The following is an 8,145-nucleotide window of genomic DNA, read 5'->3' as shown; positions in this document are numbered from 1 at the left end:
CCGTATAGGCCTACATGAAAACAAAACACTATTAAAAACAAAATGAACTCTTAGTCTTATAAGAACAGTTGGATGTTTTTTTTTAAAATTTTCTAGCACTTCTATACAGGGAGAGGTTAGTTGGAAATGCAGCATAAGATTCAAAAGTGGGAGACGTTTTCAGCTCAGCCCAACAGACTGACTGATCGAGAGGCGCCAACGGCGACCCCAAAAGACGGACCATTGAAGCGAAATCACACAAGCGCAACCATTTATTCAATTTTGGATTTTGTATCCCTCTGTCCGGCATCTGCATCACTATCATTCCCTCTCATTCCACCCCCCCCCCCCCCACCCCCTTCTCCCCCTCTGCCTCTCGCCCAGTTCATTGTACCAAAGGAGATTTTCTTCATTGAGGCCCAGTCTCTTAGGTAACCCCAGTGCTGCATGAAATGAAGAGAGAGAGAGAGACAGAGAGCGAGAGAGCGAGAGAGAGAGAGAAAAAAGAGAGAGAAAAAAGAGAGAGAGAGAGGGGGAGTGAAGGAAATTGAAAGACGGAAGGAAGAACAGGCAGAAAGGGTCGGAGAACGCAAGAGAGAAGGATGCAGGAGCAGAGAAGGCAAGAGTTAAGATGCTAAAGTAGGACAAGTGTGTCAGACATTGAACGCAACGCAGCTAAAACAAGAACCTATCTGAGGGAAGAAGATAAAAAAATATTTCAGGATGAATTTCGACACCTTTGAGCAGCAGGGTTTTTATTTGTTATAACGTGTCAATGTTTTTTTAGGCCTCAACTAAGTCTAGTAGCTTTTTTTTGTCTTTAAGGTACTCAACATAGCTTGAATACATCGGTACACTTTAATTGTTGTGCCAATGTGAATGCAACCATGGTTGAGGTGGTCTATAGTGACCTGTTATGATACAAGAGCAGTAGTTAAGGTTGAGTTCAGGGCTAGAGGTCGTATCTGAGGCACGGAGCCATGTCGTAGACCAGATGCAGCAGTTGGACTCTCGTTGGATTCCTTGCCGGGACAGTGGAACAACTTCACTGCTGCTTAACAGATTACTACCACTTTGAAGAAACATCTCAAGATGAATGGGTAAAAATGGGTGACTAGCTTTTATTTTCCAGTCGTGGCTGATATTCAGGAAGGGAAATAAACTTTATTGAACCTTCTAAACATCCTCTGTGGGGAAAAAATGTACTAAGTACTGTAAATGAACCACTTTTTTTCTGTAATCAAATATTTAAGAAAAAGGGCATTTTCTGAATTCAAAAGAAAAACAAGTCTTCATTAGACTTTTAAATATGACTTTTTATAGTATCTACTCAATAGTATCTACTCAAACAAACAACTGTTAACTTTAACTTTAAGATATGCATATGAAATACTTTATTTCTCTTTGTGGGGCGTGCGGGGCTGCTCTTCAATTGTGAGCAGCACATGGAGCATCAATGACTGGCTGAGGCCTTTCGAAAGCGGCCCATATTATTCGTTTTGACACAGCTCATATTGAAAGACAAATGTTGCATAGAGCAATTCAGTTTGGGGGGCTACTTTTGTTTCAACTTCTCACTTTTGTTTCCAGCTCTTACCTTGGCTGCTCATGTGTTAACACTCGGCTGCACTAAGTTATCATAGGGAGCTTTTGTCTCTTTGATCCGTGTGACCATGGGGAGCCCTTTTGTATGGGTCACATTGCTGCTGCCTTGGGGTGCTGCCCTGCAAAGTGACCCTGCGTTCATCATTGTGTCATGAACACACAGAAAGGGTGGTTGAGTTAGGGTTTCAGAGGCCTTCATTTCCCTATACGTTTCTCTGTACCATATGTCTATCCAAACGTCTGCCCATCCATCCCTGCTATGTGCTGACCCAGGGGGTCCGGAGCTGATTGTCCAAACGCAATTCTTGTGTCTGCCTCCCTGAAACCAGGAGTTGTGGATGGACATCACGCCCCTGACCTCCAGAAATCTCCAGTAATGCAGACATGGAAGGGACAGAAGGAAACGTGTGGGTATAAATGCTCACCTTTAGCACACTGGGCTTTTTCCTATACATTATTTTTACTTCTACTATTCTCCAGCTTCTAAACGTGGCTCATGGTGGCAGTTAAGAGCCAGAACAAGAGGTTGAGTCTACTTGGAGGCTGAAGTCATTAGAGGGAGAAATGAATAGCATTTATAATGTTAAGTACTGTTGAATGTGTCCGGTTTGCACTTCAGTCCCTGTTTTCTAGGTTGCTTTTTCTTTCAAAGCTATTCAGAAAAGGTCTCACAAGATGCACACTTCTAGCAGGAAAGGGGAGAGAGTGAGAGAAAATTAGATTGAATGAATGAAGTGAGGTGTGTGTGTTTGCATTTGCCTGTGTTTGGCAAAGTTCAGGGGTTAGGCTACGGAATAATAGGGAAAACGAGAGCGAAAGTAAAGCGCTGTAAAGGATTTGGAGATTGTAGGGAGAGACGGGGCTTGGGGCGAGATACTGGGATTATCGGGGAAGGAGGGATTTCGGAAGAGAAAGAAGGAGGAGAAAAGGGCAATAGGACATTTTTGGAGGGAAAGACAAGAGAACAAGGAAGAGAGAAATGTGTAAAGTACGAAGGGCCCAAACTGAGCGCAGAGAGAAAGGGAAGTACCAAATAAGTTGAGAAAAAAATTGCCAGGGAGGAAGTTCGAGCGAGACTCGGGAAATAGCTATAGAAAGGAAAGAGAAAGAGGGAGGGTGGAGAAAAGAGAGAGACAGAGAGATCAAGAGGGAGGCAGCATTAATATGCTAATGGTCTGGGTGAATGCACAACAGGCCCACTGACCAGGCTAATCACTGGTGGACACACACTGGGGCTAATCCTTCACGCAGCTCCCTCGCACACACCTCCGTGCACACACTGATCACACACTGCTGAACACACACACACAACCCACCCACATGTACACTATTTGTACGGACCCACACAAATAACATAATTTGATGCTAATAATAGCAAAATAGCAAAAAGTCACAGGAACATATATGCACAATGCACTCTCACTTTCACACACAAACAGCTGTTCAGACAATATCACCATGGTTATTTAGCTCACTGAAGCCATGATTGGACTCTGTGGGCAGAATGTGTCCTCTGATGGGGTTTCTACCACTCGTTTTGTTAGGGTTTTCTCTTTATTCTGAGCTGGAGTCAATGAAGCTACTGATATTTACCGAAGAGATTGGCTGCCATCTGTGTGTCTAACCCAGACTGAAGGAGTGGAGGTTTTGAGTGAGCACAGGGAAGTGATTCCAAACAATTCTTGTAATAAATGATGTGTACATCTTTATTAGCTATCATGTCACGTGTAATATCATGTCTTTCACTTAAATAAAAAACGTTCAAATTAGTTGTGACTTTTCCCGGTTTTTTTTTCCTCAAGGTGATTAGTAGCTATATATGAATGGAAACTCAACGCTTTATATTAAGTAACTGTCTTTGTTATCCACCTCAAGAGTTGAGTTTAAAACCAAAAAAACTGTCACAGATATAACCTGACAAAGGTTAGGATTTAGGTATTGTATTGTATCTTGTATTGTATCTTGAGCGCTCAGTTGGTTACCCAGGGTAAGAACAAGTTACCCCTCAAGTCGAGTGGGGCTTAGAGGGGAGCAGTGGAGACAGCTGGTGGTTGATATTAGAGCAGCACCTTGGGGCAACCTAGCCCTACACCGACATATGATCATGTCTCAGCTAAGCTAGGCTAATGCTAACTGTGCTCTGGCCAACTCTTATGTCTGGCAGCAATGACAACTACAACAATAGGAGTGTAGCCATAACAATAGCAACATCAATGGAAACTTACCACTAATTTAATTAGATTGGATGGGGATTAAAGTCCCCTCAAGTCCACACCAGTCCCATCATATCTGGAAAACAAAAAACTGACCTAAGGTCAACGTCTCTACGGTCAACTTCAGTTAGTGCCATCCGGAAACCTTGGGACATCGATACCCTAAACCTTACCATAACCATAACCCTAACCTTAACCCTAACCTTAACCCTTGACAACGTTAAATGTTTTAGATTTCAACTACATTTTAAACATTTTAACTTTCAATTTCAATGGGGTAACATCAGAGTTGGACATCCCAAGGACCCCACTTGGACTTTTCAGTCAACTTCTGTACCCTGGGCTGCTCTCTCCTCTCCCCGTCTGGCTACAGCTCTAGACTTCAGAGAAACCATCTCCAAGTTCACCCCTTCCACTCGCTTCGGCCTCTTGGTGGTCTAAGAAAACACAGCACCAAGAGTCAGTAATATTAAAAAATTCACAGGTGCAATACAATCCAACTGATTCATTCAGTGATTAAACCAAGACTTGCCTTCTAAAATACAAATTTTGTTCACCTGACTTGTCACTTTTTAATGTCTTTACCTTGATGTACAGATAGGTGGTGGAGTTGGCTTTCACCGACAGTAGAAAGCTGTCAGAGGAGAGACTGCAACAGAAACACATTTCATTAGGGGATTGTTAATCATCAGATTCGTCTGTGGAAAATGTGTTAATGTCAAAGTTCTAAGTATGGTTTGTTTTCAGTTACCTGTGACAGTGAGGGAGAGGAGCTCACTCTCAGAAGAGAAGTCATGTGAAAAAACATACATCTCATGAACACAGCTGTAGTTCCCTTGGTGGAAGCCATCTGCAGCGGGAAAGATGAAGGCAGCAGAGTGATAGACAGCTGGCTAGGTCTGGGTTGTTTTGGAGTCAGGGTACGTGAGGAGGAAGGAGACACCCGGGTGCTGTGGCTGAGTGGAGCAGGTGATGGTGAAGCTGTGGCCCCTGAACACCTCTAGAGTCCTTTGGTGGCCTCTGGAGACTGGTCCCATTGAGATGGTCATGGAGATATCAGGCTTAAGCGGGAGATCTATAAAAATAAAACACAAAAATAAAAACCTCTTTTAAAGGGGCAATCAGCAGTTGCTACATCCATGTTTTGACTTATAAGTTAATGCTATGTACCCTTTGATTCTTGAAGAGTATAACTTATAAATGCCTCCTGAGCTTAGTTATACTTTTGTATCCCATCAGCATCCAAAATATAAGCTTGTTTTACTCCAGTGTTTGTAAATAAGATAAATGTAAACAAACACTATATAGCCTCAAAACATGGTTAAACTAACATTTTGATATCATGGATGGTCAGTCCACGCATCCATAGCTCTGTCTATGAATTTGAAAGTGGTTACATTTCTCCAACTCCCATCCCTCAGCTTTTTTTACAGAAACAGGGCTGGGAGTGGCTTTGTTATTGTTTCAACTGCTGATCGCCACTTTAACTCATTTCATCATATACTGTAGATATGACCATAACATCAGCATGTAACAGTGCTTGCCAGCCTCTCTTACAGGGCAACATCTGTGATGGGCCTATAGCGACTGAAATTACATGAAAATACAAAAGCATTGTGTGATACTTTGCATTGCTGTTGAATTATTATTAGTTCATCTTTATTAGCAGCAAAGCAGCCATAAAAGTTCAACTGTGAGATGTGTGAAGGAAGTTGTATAAAAATCAGCAGAATATTATAACTCTAGTGTTACCTGAGCAGATCACCTTTAATGGAGTCACCAAAGTTGGCCCTGTGCCTCTTCCACAGTCCCTGAGCGCAAGCTCAGGTTGTCAGGACTTCGGCGGCTCCTCTCCTTGTTCGGGCGGCGTTCGGCGGTCGACGTCACCGGCTTTCTAGCCATCGCGGCTCCATTTTTCATGTATCCATTTGTTTTATCTTGTTCCCTGCGCACCTGGTTTTCATTCCCCAATCATCATATGTATTTATTCCTCTGTTCCCCATCATGTCTTTGTGTTGGATTGTTTTGTGTTACGCTGGTTTGTTCCGTGTTTATTGTTTTACACGAAGTTTGTTACTTTGTTAACTTTATATAGTTGTGTCTATTTTGGCGCATTTACACTTTTTCCTATTTTGGTTGGAGGTTTTTGACGCAGTTGCGTCCTACTGTTATTTTCTCCTGACAAATAAAGTGTGTGCCTGTTCACAACTCTCTGCTCTCCTGCACCTGACTTCTCCACCAGCAGCGCCCAGCCATAACACAGGTCCATTACAGTACACTTCAAACCCTTCAGTGCGTTTTCAAGTAATGTTGAAACAGTGGAGCCACAGTCCAGTTGTCTACACAAAAAAATCAGCGACATCCTTCAATTTCCAGCCATATTTTACAGGCCACATATTCCTCTTTCCCTGTTGGTACCACTCCACTCTACCAACGCAGCGACTGCCTCCTCCCACCAGCCTCACATCATCAGACTCTGGAGAAAGAAGAGTACATACTATTTATTTATATATTCTCAACAAGGCGCCACAGCCAAGCTCCCGACAGACTACCTCTGCATCCTGCCAGTCAAAGTCAGCTTCACACGCTGACGTCCAGGACTGATTGGACTTCAGCTCCACTCTTCCAGAGCAGAAACCAGCTTCATCCACAAACTTGACAAAATCTGAACAAAAAGAGACGGTAGAACATTCAGTTTTGTTGATGGTACTAGTATTTTCAGCCCCCAAAATATGAATATTGAATATTAAATGAAAATCTAAAATATCCTAATTTTGTTTGATACAATCTTTAATACAACACATATCAATCTTACCTGAGCAGATGACATTAGCATAATTACGCTTATGCTCAATCTCCATGTGAGACTAATGTACACTTCTCAAGAATAGAATCCTGACCTTAGCAATCAATACATGCCAGTTGGTATCCTCCACTTCCCTCCAAACTGAGGTCTGTAAGTTGCAGCTACAGCATTCCCACAGTCCATCTTTCTCCACACAATATTAGCTGCTTTCAAGCCCCAATACAGTCCTCCAGTGTCCATAGAAAAACACCTCTGCTCTCCGAGCGCAGGAGCTGCTTCCATTCACCACCCTAAATGGGCCTAAACACCAGGTAGGAAAATACAAGGGTGAGGAGAGGTTATATGCCAGAATTATTTTGATTGTAACAGTAGTAGTGTCAGTGCTTTTGACATCGTAACAGCAGTTACTACAGAACAGTTCTTTAAAGCTGTAATCTCTGTTGATTGTTTTTCTACCAACCTGCTGGGCTGCCAATTTGAGCCTGTATATCTGAGAATAAAGATAAAAGAAGAAACATTAATTTAACATATCCCATAATGTGATGGGAAACATATTAATATGTGTGTGTGTGTTCGTGCTTTTTAATCACACTAACTGTGAACTGCTCCAAAACGTCCATAAAAAACCCAGACTACGGTTTGCAACTGCACATGGGGACAAAGATCATACTTTTTGGAGAAATGTCCTCTGGTCTGATGAAACAGAAATATAACTGTTTGGCCATAATGACCATCGTTATGTTTGGAGGAAAAAGGGGGAGGCTTGCAAGCTGAAGAACACCATCCCAACCATGAAGCACGGGGGTGGCAGCATCATGTTGTGGGGGTGCTTTGCTGCAGGATGGACTGGTGCACTTAACAAAATAGATGGCATCATGAGGCAGAGAAATTATGTGGATATATTGAAGCAACATCTCAAGACATCAGTCAGGAAGTTAAAGCTTGGTCGCATATGGGTCTTCCAAATGGACAATGACCCCAAGCATACTTCCAAAGTTGTTGCAAAATGGCTTAAGGACAACAAAGTCAAGGTATTGGAGTGGCCATCACAAAGCCCTGACCTCAAAAAAAGCATATGCGAGCAAGGAGGCCTACAAACCTGACTCAGTTACACCAGCTCTGTCAGGAGGAATGGGCCAAAATTCACACAACTTATTGTGGGAAGCTTGTGGAAGGCTTCCCGAAACGTTTGACCCAAGTTAAACAATTTAATGGCAATGCTACCAAATACTAATTGAGTGTATGTAAACTTCTGACCCACTGGGAATGTGATGAAAGAAATAAAAGATGAAATAAATAATTCTCTCTACTATCATTCTGACATTTCACATTCTTAAAATAAAGTGGTGATCCTAACTGACCTAAGACAGGGATTTTTTACTGGGATTAAATGTCAGGAATTGTGAAAAACAGAGTTTAAATGTATTTGACTAAGGTGTATGTAAACTTCCGACTTCAACTGTACATCTCCTGGACTACATGCACACTTGAGAGAGAGAGAGAGCGAGAGAGAGAGAGAGAGAGCGAGAGAGAGAGAGAGAA

The 8,145-nt window shown here is 42.4% G+C and overlaps 1 long non-coding RNA gene across 2 annotated transcripts; it reads right to left on the bottom strand.

Annotated features, from left to right (window-relative positions):
* Nucleotides 1-1,305: 1,305 nt before the first annotated feature.
* LOC115175906 (uncharacterized) lies at nt 1,306-6,721 on the bottom strand. Of its 2 annotated transcripts, XR_003872121.1 has the most exons (6): nt 6,350-6,721; nt 5,550-6,273; nt 4,549-4,872; nt 4,383-4,446; nt 3,810-4,234; nt 1,306-2,672 (listed from the first exon to the last, which is right to left on the bottom strand). It is a non-coding gene; the product is annotated as an uncharacterized LOC115175906 (long non-coding RNA). The 2 variants fall into 2 exon arrangements; XR_003872120.1 differs by lacking the exon at nt 1,306-2,672 and having other exon boundaries at nt 3,264-4,234.
* Nucleotides 6,722-8,145: the final 1,424 nt, after the last annotated feature.

Source organism: Salmo trutta, chromosome 36 (assembly GCF_901001165.1).
Source record: "Salmo trutta chromosome 36, fSalTru1.1, whole genome shotgun sequence".
Taxonomy (NCBI): domain Eukaryota; kingdom Metazoa; phylum Chordata; class Actinopteri; order Salmoniformes; family Salmonidae; genus Salmo; species Salmo trutta.
Note: the sequence above shows the minus strand (reverse complement) of the source record. Positions and strands in the feature narration are given on the sequence as shown.